Source organism: Procambarus clarkii, chromosome 36 (genome assembly GCF_040958095.1).
Source record: "Procambarus clarkii isolate CNS0578487 chromosome 36, FALCON_Pclarkii_2.0, whole genome shotgun sequence".
NCBI lineage: Eukaryota > Metazoa > Arthropoda > Malacostraca > Decapoda > Cambaridae > Procambarus > Procambarus clarkii.
Window position 1 is genome coordinate 39,719,384 of NC_091185.1, and position 13,710 is coordinate 39,733,093.

A 13,710-nucleotide genomic window follows, 5' to 3' on the forward strand; every position below is an offset into this window, starting at 1 on the left:
TTAAATATAAATCTTTCATGTAACTCCAGTTAATGCTAAAAAAATTATTAGTAATTTAAAATGTAATGATTGAAACATGTATTTATTTTGCTGCATAGCTGATCTTGTAAATTTAATTGTTACCAGAGCCTGTTGTACCAACACATCCACCTAATTCCTGCCCGAACTGCAGTGAGAGCAAGTTCACAACTTTAAGCTCCAATAATTTGTGCATCTTTGTAACTTTAAGTGGTAGGTTACTTTAAGAAACATTTATTTGATACTAGTATTGGTAGCTGGCATTGCTCAGGTGACCCAGGCTACAGTCTTCATCAATATAACCATTCACTCTCTTTACCAGTGTATCTTCACTTATGAAGACGTATTTATATCACATACGTATTTATAACCATACAGAGAATTGTTTATGGGTTGGTTTACACACATATTGATAGCCACACTTGAATCCCTTGCCAAATAAAATTGTTTTACTTCAATTTTTTTTTTTTTTTGTGGGGGGCAGGAAGGTATGATCTGTATATCCCAATATTTAGGTGCAAGTGCGGATATGTAGATGAAGAACTTGGGAAAGCCATGCACCAGTCTGTTTTTTATTCAACTGGAAGAAATAGTAGCACTTTCTACAGCATAAATCTATTGGATTCCTGGCATTTTCTCACGAGAAGCAGCCCTGGAACTTCTCTTCAGGCATTAGTTAGTGCACTGGAATTATTTGGTGCTTCTCGAGGGCGTGTAAGTCTTCATACCATTACTGTTTTAATAGTGCAAGTATTAAATTGGTGTATAAACTTAAAAACTAAGTTTGTTACTAAGCAAATGCATTGTCATTATTTAAGAAATAGGGTTAAATATTATTAAATTAATAAATAGCATGAATATTCTAAATATATATTTTATATATGTCTAATATCATAAGAAATGGAAATGGATTACCAATCTTTAACAATTTCTCTTTTTATGTAATGCTCATGTAAGTTTATTTTCATTTCCTGCAGGTATTTATAGTCTGTTGCTTAACATGCCACTGCTTGGCACTTTTTGATAATTACTTACACACATTTTACATCTTAGCATGGTCCCATCAATTTTGAGACAACAAAAAGAGTCTTCTTTGAATGGCGTTTCCATCAGTATGAACTTGGGAGAATAAAAGGAGAATTTGACAAGGGGTGCCCTGCATGTGATACAACTCCTGTGGCTGTACATATTGATGGCAACAAGAAACTGTATCGTTACAACAAAGTTGGGAGGTAAATATTCAAGTTAAAATATTTAATGCTGCTCATTATTGTTAAGGTATAATGTAAGGTGTAGTAATATGTTTGTAGTACTATAAACACAGCACTGTATAATATTTATATAGTGTCATGCAACTTTTAATCAGATTTTTTTTAATTGTTAAATGATTACACCTTTATTACTTGCCTTTCAACTTCAGTTGAATTTTTTTATTTGGACTAAGGCTTTACTAATTAAAAAATATTTATTTCACTATATACATTCATTTAGAATAGGAGGGATTATGATGTGAATGCCAGCTTGGGTAGTTGAATTAGTTTTAAGTGAAATGATGTTTAACTGTCATCAAAATGTCTCACACAATGAACATTCATTAATTTAATATCATTCCAGAGGGATCAGAAACTCATATTATTCTGGTGGTATCTTCGCTTGTGACAAAGAAGTTCAAGATCACGTTTCCACTATTCAGAACCTTAAAACTCAAGTAAGAATATTTTTACATCTGTTCGAAAGCCTAAAAATAGGTTTTCAAATAGAAACCTAAGACCTAATACCAGGTTTTTACCCATACAATATTTGAAGAGTACCTTTATATATTAGCTTGAGACATTATCAATAATGTATATTAATTGGACGGTTCCTAACTATATCATGTTCAAAAAAATCTATAAAATATATGGAATGCATATTGAATGATGAAAAATATTATAATAATAATATAATAATAATAATTTTTATTTAGGTAAGGTACATGCATAAAGAGATTTTACAAAGTTTGTTGGCTTTATAGATAGAGCTAGTACATACAATGCCTAAAGCCACTATTACGCAAAGCGTTTCGGGCAGGAAAAACATTAATGACTAAAGCTTAAAACTAATGGGTAAAAAGAATAAGATGTGTTGAGTACAAATAAAAATAGAGGTAAAAGAGGGGGGAACATTGTTGAAAAAGCAGCACAAATACAATTACAAATTATTACAGAAAATTACATTCAAACAGCGTTGATTTGAAAAACAAAAAACATACATGGGTTGACAACAGAGGGGTAAGGTAGGTTACAGGGAATTTATTAGGTATAGCTTCGTTTTTAACTTAAACTGGTTGAGAGAGGTACAGTCTTTAACATGGTTGGAAAGGTCATTCCACATTCTGGGCCCCTTGATTTGTAGAGCATTTCTGGTTTGATTAAGTCGTACTCTAGGAATATCAAAACTGTATTTATTTCTGGTGTGGTGCTCATGGGTTGTTACAACCTTCTATGAAGCTTTTGAGATCAGGATTGGCATTATAGTTTAGCGTTTTATTTATGTATAATACACATGAGAGAATGTGCAGTGACTTAATGTCTAACATATTCAGAGATTTGAGTAGGGGTACCGAGTGATGTCTGGGGCCGGAATTGGATATTGTCCTAATAGCAGCTTTGTGTTGAGTAATTAGAGGACGTAAGTGATTTTGGGTAGTAGAGCCCCAAGCACAAATACCATAGTTGAGATATGGATAGATAAGGGAGTAATAGAGAGTCACCAGGGCAGGGCGTGGTACATAATATCTGATCTTAGAAAGAATGCCCACAGTTTTTGAAACTTTTTTTGATATATTTAGAATGTGTCCCTGGAAATTCAGCTTGTGGTCAAAGAGAATGCCAAGGAATTTGCAATCTAATTTGTTACAAATTTGGGTATTGTTTATTTTGAGATTTATTTGATTTGAGGATTTATTGCCAAACAGAATATAGAAAGTTTTGTCAATGTTAAGGGTGAGTTTGTTGGCAGTTAGCCACAGATGGACTTTATTTAGCTCAGTATTTACTGTGGTATTTAGAGCAAGGGGATCAGGACTGGAGTAAATGAAGGTTGTGTCGTCAGCAAATAGAATTGGTTTGAGGTGTTGGGAGGCATTTGGAAGGTCATTAATGTAGATGAGAAAGAGGAGAGGGCCAAGTATGCTGCCCTGAGGAACACCAATGTTGATGGGTAGGGTGGGAGAAATTGTATTATTCACAGAAACACATTGGAGCCTGTCAGTAAGGTAGGATTTGAGGTATTGTAGGGAGTGTCCTCTGACACCATAATGATGTAATTTAAGAAGAAGGTTTTGGTGGTTGACAGTATCGAAAGCTTTACGCAGGTCCACAAATAACCCAACAGGGAACTCATTTTTATCAAGAGCTGTATGAATCGAGTTAAGCATACTAATAAGTGCATCGTTAGAGCTTTTTTTGGGCCTGAAGCCATATTGGCCAGGGCTAAGTATATTGAGTTTGGCTAGATATGAGTAAAGCTGCTTATAGATTAGTTTTTCAAAAATTTTTGACAAGTTTGGCAGGATTGATATAGGTCTGTAGTTGTTAACATCTGTGAGATCACCACATTTGTGGACAGGCGTTACTCTCGCTTTTTTTTAGAATATCTGGAAAGGTTTGGAGTTCAAGTGACTTGTTGAAGAGCAAAGCAATAGCAGGGGCTAAAGATCTGGAGGCTTTTTTGTAGATTAAAGTTGGTATCTCCTCAAGGGCACCAGACTTGGTTTTAAGGGAAAGGATTATCTCATTGACGTCAGTGGAATTAATAGGCTTTAGGTACAGAGACTGTGGATAGTTACCTGTAAGATAGTCCTTAATGTCAGTACTGGAAGATGGAATATCATTTGCAAGGGATGAACCAATGGAAGAGAAGAACCTATTGAACTCAATAGCAGAATCAGAGGCTGAAAGCTGACCATCGTTATTAGACAGGAGAGTCGGTTTGTTATTTATAGACTTCTTTGATCCCAATATTTGTGAAATTGTTCTCCAAGTTTGTTTAATGTTGCTCTTTATTTGGGTAAATTTATCTTCGTAGTATTTAGTTTTGGCTCGTCTAATTATCTTAGATAGCAATAATGAGTAAGTCTTTGAGAATTCTTTGGAGACAATTCCTAACCTATACTTCTTCTCAAGGTCATGTTTTTTATTAATAGATTTAAGTATTCCCTTTGTAAGCCAGGGATTGTTAAGCCTTTTGGTTGTGACTTGTTTTGTAAGCATAGGACAGTGGGTATTATAAAGGCTAAGAGTTTTTTGAAGGAAAGATTGAACTGCTAGGTTGATGTCCTCTATGTTACCTAACTCGGACTCCCAGTTGACATTATCAGTAGCAGTTATAAAATTGTCTATAGCAGTTTCATTGTGTAGTCTAAAACGTATCTCTCTTGACTCAAGAGGTGGTTTGCTAATGTTAGTTAAGAGAAATGTGGGGTAATGGTCTGTAGTGCTATCGGTGATTATACCTGAAGTAAGCGGAGAGGTTATGTTTGTCCAGATGTGATCTAGAGTCGTGGCAGTGCTATCAGTGATTCTAGTAGGTCTAGTGATTAAGGGTATGAGGAAGCAGGAATTCATACAGTTGAGGAAGCTAACAGCAGTAGGGTGTTCTGGCTCGCAGAGGTCAATATTAAAGTCCCCTGCGATAATTAGATGGTTTTTGTTCAGTCTGTTATCAAGTATTAGATTTCTAAGGTTTGAGTTGAATTCGGACACATCAGTGTTAGGAATTCTATAAACTGCACCCACAGACAGGACAGACTCGGCACCCTTGACTCTGAAGCTGGCGAAGATATACTCCCCATAGCAGTCTCTAGTTCTAATTTCTTTTAAGCATGTTAGTTCTTGGTGGTAGTAAAGAGCAGTGCCACCACCTCTCTGAAGTTGACGACAGTTGTGAATTGCTGAGTAGTTAGGCATGTTAAAGAGTTGAGTAGTATCCTCTTTCAACCATGTTTCAGTAAGTATAATAAAAGAGAATTTGTTGTCAATAGCTTCAATCAAGGCACTAACATCATCGAAGTGTTTACCTAGGGATCTAACGTTCAAATTGATTACAGAGATATTGTGATTATGAGTTACTACATTGTTTACATCATGTGCTGCAAAATATCTGCAATTTAGATCATTAAAGTGATTATTGTCATAGATAGTGGATAAGAGGTTAAGTTCTGGGTCTATACTTGACTGCATAAAAAAAGCTGATTGCAGGAAAAACAAGGAAAGAAAGGCAAATTACAAGGTAGAAATAAGCTATAAAATAGGGGAAAAAAAATGTACACAATACTGTACAAAACAAACACAAAAGGGGCTTACAGGGGTACAATGGAGTAAGGGAGTATGGCTAGGCTAGGCAACCTAGGTAATAAATGAGATTAAAGAAAAAACATATAAACATGGACTATACAAAACACAAGATATAGATATACAAAACAAAAATATAAACAAGACTAAGCAATACAAAAACAAATTGAGCAAAAATGAAAAATGAGGTAGATTGCTTACAAGTACTCTCAGATACACTGTAAGTAACAATAGATAGATAATATATATCAATATAGATAAGAATGTCATGATACAATAAGATAAGCAATTACAGGAACAGATGAAAACAAATCTGCTGTAAAATAGAAAGTAATTATAGCAAAACACAACAATATAATAATATAACAATACAATAAGAGCTTACAAAGTATTGAGTCTGCTAAATTAGAGAATAATTATGGCAAAACACAACAATAAATGCAAGTAAACAAAAGAATTGAAACAATTAGAGGTAGAATTAAGGTCACTAGATAGCCATGGAGGATACACAAGTTTGGTGGAGAGAACAAAAAATCAGTAGAGACTGTCAAGATGAATATATAAAAAAAATTGACAAATGATAATTGTAAAGTAAAATATTTTTAAAGATAATCAATTTTAATAAGCTTAGTTTTAACTTATAATTAGTATGAACTTAATTAAAAGAACAAAAATGAGATCAATAATTGATTTCAATAAATGACATAGATCAATACAAATAAATTTAAAATATAAATGGAATAGGGTAAGATTAGATTTAAGAGTAAAATTTTACAATGAAACTGAGGTAGATGCTTGCATAAGTGCATGGAGACTTGATGGATTATTTAGGAAATTATATGAATGAGAGAACATTAGGTAAATGGTAAGGCAGAGATAGCACCTTAGACAAAGTTAGATTAAGTTAGGTTAGGCTCAGGCACTGAAAGAGTTATTTTAAGTACTGGCATTGGTCGGGTTCATTACATAAAAAAATTACATTTATATATGACTAATATATATATATATATATATATATATATATATATATATATATATATATATATATATATATATATATATATATATATATATATATGAATATATATATATATATATATATATATATATATATATATATATATATATATATATATATATATATATATATATATATATATATATAATTTTACTTTTGTCCAACAGAGTAGGTATATGTGTGGAGTGTCGACATTGAAAGCTGCCAAAAATAAACATGTTTCATTTAGAAGTTTGGATGAAACCGGCATAAGCATGGCTTCCTGTCGACATGGAATTATTCTTGCTGCATTAAATATGTATCAGGGAGAGCTCTACAGTTATGCCCACTATTTGCAAATGAACCGTTTACAAAATGTGTCCTTCATATGCCAGGATATCATCTGTAAATACTAGCCATGGGCCTTAAAGATTTCATCAAGAGAACAGAAGTTCTCACTTGGGCAAGGAAAGCCTTTTTTAGGAGTCCTACATGCCAAAGGACATTCTTGGTATTGTCAGGTAAATAATCTAATACTGTAATAATATTTTGACTTCGTTTTACTGTAAGTTGGAAAATATAATTTTTTTTAAACTCTTATATGTAAGGATTTATCTATGTTAAATGCAAATTGTTAATACAGTAGGTAGTTTTTAACAAACGTTATGCTATTATGTCAAAGGTTTTGTATGAAGGGCGGTGGCAAGAAGGAAGTGGCCTGACATCTGGGGAGGAGGCAGAGCAAGTATTTTCCTACCTTTCAAGATATAACAACAACACTAAGAACATGCTTAAAGCTGATATGTGTTAATTTTTGTTTAATCTAGTTCTAAATTTTGTACCTTTCAATCAAATCAGTACAATGGTAATATTTGATGGTTATATATATCCAGATAATGTTATAAAATAATATAAGAATATAGGAAATTGCAGAAAGGCATTTTGGCTCATATAAAGTAGCATTATACTCATATGCAACCAACATATACATGTATAATCCTTGTTTGAAAAATCAAGTTGCCCCTGTTTTTATGCTTTCTTTCACATCCTGATATTTTTAATCTTATTACTCTACCACTATTTTTGAGCTCTTTGTTTCCTCTGAAATAACAATTAATTCATTCCACTTAAGACAGCATCAATATCATCATCCTTTTACTTTCCAATCAGTATTTTGAGACACAGTATTATGATGTCAATGAATAACTAAATTTATTTCCACAGAGCGTACAGAAGAACTGACAGAGGGGGCACTCTTTTGGAATCACAGAAAAATTAATGGAATGCCTCGGGCATTAGTTGCCAGATTCAGAAAGGTATTAACATATGAATTGTTCTATACAATGAAAATATAGAATTATATATAAATATACAATTGTTCTATACAATAAATCAAGTGTATATACATGTTTTTATTTATCTTTAATCTTATTATAAGACACTAATGGTATTTTCTTCTCATAGACAAAGTAAAATTGGATAAAAACCCACTTGTGTATTTGGGAAATTTATGTAAAGAATTACACCAAGTCTTTCACACACTCCTTGGTGCTTTGTCAAGGTCTGAATCTGAAAAACACATACTCAGACCTTGACAAAGCACTAAGGATAGTTCAAAAGACTTTGTTTAACTCTGAACATAAATTTTACAATAAATATGATGGCATTTATTTTTAAATAGGCCACAGAGACAGCTGCAGCAGTTTCAAATGAGATTCACAGGCTTAATGTCCCAGAATCTGTTATTGAGAAATGGAGATCAGAATTACTGATCATTGCAAGATCTTTAAATAACAGATCCTCTGCCAATAACATTGAGCATACTATCGAGGCATATGGAGAGAATATAAGGCATCGCAAAAATCAGATTACCACTTATGCAGGTAGACATTAATTGCTTTTTTGTTTGTTCACTGAAACCTAAACATTAATACAGTACACAGTTGTTAAATTAGTTTTTCTATGTAAAATACTATTGGTGCAAATCAAATATTTGACAACAACCTGAAACTTTACAGTTTCATCTAAAATGAGAGCTGTATTGAGAAACAAAAATGAATTTGAGAAAAAAATCTACGAGATCTCATAAAAATCTACAATCAGAACCATCTGGATTTGCCTGAAGCAGATGTTTTAACTGGCATCCTTCCATGGCACAATTTATTGCTTCATCAAAACACAAGTGGTATTTACACAAGATCTAATGATTCATTAGTTTTCTCAGCATTTTCAAATATTTATATATTATTTGTATTAATTGTACTTTTATATATGGAAAGACTGCAATACCATTAAATTGAGTTTGTTTTCTTAAGGTAAATTTTATAGATACAATTTTTTTTTTATGTTTAATTCACAAATGATTCCCATTATCATAATTTGTCAATCACATACTGTATTTTCATTTTGCATTATAGTGTCCCTGACTGAAAAAAGAAGTGCAGTGGGAAAGTTTGAGCTCCAGAATAGATGTAGAAAGGAGGAATCACTAACCATTCAAGAAATGATAACATGGTACAGTACTACAAAAAGAAAAGGGACAAACTATCCGAGTATATTCAAGAATTACAATGTGATTCTTTCCCTTCATGTCTCTGCAAGGTAAGAAATTCAAAATACTTTTTGCAATTTAGATCTTCAAAACACTCAACTCACTTAAATGTGTTCAATTAGTCAGAGTAATATTGCCATCACCTTTCACATTTAAACTATGAAACACTTCCATTTTCAAGAGTGGTACTGTGGAGAATATGGCTTTTATTATTATTTGTATCCTTTTGTTTTACTTAATCTATACTTTTATATATTTGCATTATGTACAACTAAGTAGGTGCAGTATATATTTGACTCTAAGATGTTTTAAATATTATATTCCAGGATTCTAACACGTACACCATTGAAAACCCAATTCTGTCAGAAGAAGAGAAACGTGGATTATTGGCTTATCTCAATCAGGGTCAAAAGCAATGTGCTGACAAGCTTACTGAAGCCAAACATTTATTTAGTTCCTACCAGCCAAATGAGGTCTATGAGCCTTTCATGGAGCTCTTAGAAAGTGATGAAGATGAAGACATGTATTTACAAAATGAATAGATACAAATGAACAAATCCACAAGGGCCATGATGAGGGTTCGAACCTATGTCCGAGAGGATCCCACACGAGCCTTAATGGACTGTGTTACGACATGGCAAAAGAATTCCAACCGGGAGTTCAACTGACCTCAATCATAGATTTAAGGCATCACGCTATTGTGATTTCTGTGTTTAACAAATAGATACAAGATAGGCTTTTAAATTTTTAAATTTTTACTTACTTTTGTCCTGTTGCTTGGTTACATGAATTGACCACACACATTATGTTGCTTAGTTACAGAGATTCTTATAACTACATGAATTTTGTTGTTCATTTATAAGCCCATTATGTGCCTCTAAAAATTTCCACTGCCACTCACAGGATGGGTATGTTGTGCATAATAAATAAACTAAACTAATATTTTATATGCATATACTTTTGTCTTTTAATACAATAAAACTGGATTATATTAAAATATTTTCCTCATGCTGTGTTTTTCTCAACCCTCTGAAACTATCACTGGAAAAAAAAAAAAGTGGTAGCCAAGAGGAGGATTCAAACCCCTCACTTGGGACTCTCAAGCTAGCACTGTAGACCACCACGCAAATACTTTGTGAAAATTAATGCCACCTGGGATACCACTGAATCCTCTGATTAAATCCAATTCTCAATGATACATCACATCAATATGATTTCATAATACAAAGGCATGCATACTCTCAATATAAAATACCTTAAACACTCAAGTGAGTGTTGTGTATTGATGTGTGATTTAAAAGTTGAGTAGGTATGGAGGACAAGTACTGGGCTTTATTGTTTGGGATGGTAAAAAATCAAGTCAAAATGTTTATTCAGGTAAATGTACATACATTGATGAGTTACAAACATAATGTTGGATTTATAGGTAGAGCTAGTGCATACAATACCTAAACCCATTAATGTGCACAGCGTTTCGGCCAAGGTTTGGGTGTCACATTTCATGATTGCTTGAGAGAGAGGGAAGGAAAGAGAGAGAAATGGGGAGATGGAGGCAACAAGTATTTGAGGCTGAAATACGCAGAGTAGAACGCTTTCAATAGAAATAGCAGCAGTAAAAATTCGTCCTGAAGTGTCATAAAGGACAGGGGTCGTAAGAAGACTTTGAGAAGACTGCCTACAGATATCATAAGGACTTCCAACCATTCGCCGTGCTGGAGGACGAATGAACGTCGTCATTCCTTCATTTTCTAGTGTGTGGATTGGTCAACATAAAGGAGGAATCCTGATTATATGTGGCATATTTAGTCGAGCATACAGACGTATGTAGGTGAAACCTTGCCTTGAGGTGAACACGACCTTGAGAAGAAGTATAGGCTAGGAACAGTCTCCAAAGAATTCTCAAAGAATTACTCGTTATTGCTATCTAAAATAATTAGACGAGCCAAAACTAAATACTATGAAGATAAATTTACCCAAATAAAGAGCAACATTAAAAAAACTTGGAGCACAATTTCACAAATATTGGGATCAAAGAAGATTTTAAATAACAAACCAACACTCCTTTCCAATAACATTGGTCAGCTTTCAGCCTCTGATTCTGCTATTGAGTTCAATAGGTTCTTCTCTTCCATTGGGTCATCCCTTGCAAATGATATTCCATCTTCCTGTACTGATGTTAAGGACTATCTTACAGGTAACTATCCACAGTCTCTGTACCTAAAGCCTACTAGTTCCACTGATGTCAATGAAATAATCCTTTCCCTTAAAACCAAGTCTAGTGCCCTCGAGGAGATACCAACTTTAATTTACAAAAAAGCCTCCAGATCTCTAGCCCCTGCTATTGCATTGCTCTTCAACAAGTCACTTGAACTCCAAACCTTTCCTGACATTCTAAAAAAAGCAAGAGTAACTCCTGTCTACAAATGTGGTGATCTCACTGATGTTAACAACTACAGACCTATATCAATCCTGCCTAACTTGTCAAAAATATTCGAAAAGCTAATCTACAAGCAGTTTTACTCTTTTCTAGCCAAATACAATATACTTAGCTCTTGTCAATATGGCTTCAGACCCAAAAAAAGCACTAACGATGCACTTATTAGTATGATTAACTTAATTCACGCAGCTCTTGATAAAAAGGAGTTTCCTGTTGGGTTATTTGTGGACCTGCGTAAGGCTTTTGACACTGTCAACCATCAAAACCTTCTTAAATTACATCATTATGGAGTCAGAGGACACTCCCTGCAATACCTCAAATCTTATCTTACTGACAGGCTCCAGTATGTTTCTGTGAATAATACAATTTCTCCCACCCTACCCATCAACATTGGTGTTCCTCAGGGCAGCATACTTGGCCCTCTCCTCTTTCTCATCTACATTAATGACCTTCCAAATGCCTCCCAACACCTCAAACCAATTCTATTTGCTGACGACACAACCTTCATTTACTCCAGTCCTGACCCCCTTGCTCTAAATGCCACAGTAAATACTGAACAAGAGAAAGTCCATCTTTGGCTAACTGCCAACAAACTCACCCTTAACATTGACAAAACGTTTTATATTCTGTTTGGCAATAAATCCTCTAATCAGATAAATCTCAAAATAAACAATACCCAAATTTGTAACAAATTAGATGGCAAATTCCTTGGCGTTCTCATCGACCACAAGCTGAATTTCCAGGGTCACATTCTAAATATATCAAAAAAAGTTTCAAAAACTGTTGGCATTCTTTCTAAGATCAGATATTATGTACCCCGCCCTGCCCTGGTTACTCTCTATTACTCCCTCATCTATCCATACCTCAACTATGGTATTTGTGCTTGGGGTTCTACTACCCAAAATCATTTACGTCCTCTCATTACCCAACACAAAGCTGCTATTAGGACAATATCCAACTCTGGCCCCAGACATCACTCGGTACCCTTACTCAAATCTCTGAATATGTTAGATATTAAGTCACTGCACATTCTCTCTTGTGTATTATACATATATAAAACGCTGAACTGTAATGCCAATCCTGACCTCAAAAGCTTCATTGACGGTTGTAACAGAACCCATGAGCACCACACCAGGAATAAATACAGTTTTGATATTCCTAGAGTACGACTTAATCAAACTAGAAATGCTCTACAAATCAAGGGACCCAGAATGTGGAATGACCTTCCCAACCATGTTAAAGACTGTACCTCTCTCAACCAGTTTAAGATAAAAACTAAACACTACCTAATAAATTCCCTGTAACCCACCTCACTCCTTTATTGTCAACCCATGTCTGTTATTTTATTATTATTATTATTATTTTTTAATCAACACTGTTTGTCAACCTATTGTATTTGTGCTGCTTTTTCAGTCATGTTCCCCCTTTTTTTTTATCTTTATTTGTATTTGTTTTCAACACTTTTTATTCTTTATGCTCAATTAGTATTAAGTTCTAGATATTAATGTTTTTCTTGCCCGAAACACGTTGCGTAATAGTGGCTTTAGGCATTGTATGTACTAGCTCTATCTATATATCAATCCATTAATGTAACATCACTTGTATGTATGTACCTTACCTGAATAAACATATTTATTTATTTATTTATTTATTTGCTGAACAATGGTGTGAGTTGAGCGCACTGAGAGTCGGTACAGTATCTCGCAAGTGTGTTCTAGACCACACTTGAAAGTAGATTAGTTAATATTTGCTATTCTGCTGCTTATATGCTCTTGGCATCAAAGTAAGGTGTAGTAGAGGGGATAGTAGTAATAATAAGAACTGCAGAGGGCCTATTGGCCTATACGAGGCAGCTCCTATTATAACCACCGAATGAGAAGGAGATAGTAATAGGAATAAGAAGAGGATAGCAAGGGAGCGTAGGAGCAGACAATGAACAGAAAAAGGGAGAAGTGAGAAAGTTATGTTCTGGTCTTGTACTCATGGTGGGTAGAGTAAATAGTTCCGTGATTTGGGTGTTCATGGTAGGTTGTTCTATTCTTATGTGAATTGCTTCAAGAATTTGTAATCTACCCACCATCACTGAAACCTAAACATGTACATTTGTTCGCATTATATATATATATATATATATATATATATATATATATATATATATATATATATATATATACATTTATATATATATATATATATATATATATATATATATATATATATATATATATATATATATATATATATATATATATATATATATATATATATGTGTGTGTGTTTCATTGAATATGACCGCATATTCTGTATTTATTATTTTCTGGTTTAGGGCTTCTATCCCTCTAACTATTTTCTTAGCATCAGGGCTTAATTGAAA

The 13,710-nt window shown here is 33.6% G+C and overlaps 1 long non-coding RNA gene across 1 annotated transcript; it reads left to right on the forward strand.

Moving 5' to 3' along the window:
- Positions 1-582: 582 nt before the first annotated feature.
- On the forward strand, positions 583-1,919 carry LOC138371526 (uncharacterized). The gene is made up of 3 exons (XR_011230533.1): positions 583-732; positions 1,072-1,250; positions 1,633-1,919. It is a non-coding gene; the product is annotated as an uncharacterized lncRNA (long non-coding RNA).
- The last annotated feature ends 11,791 nt before the right edge of the window (positions 1,920-13,710 follow it).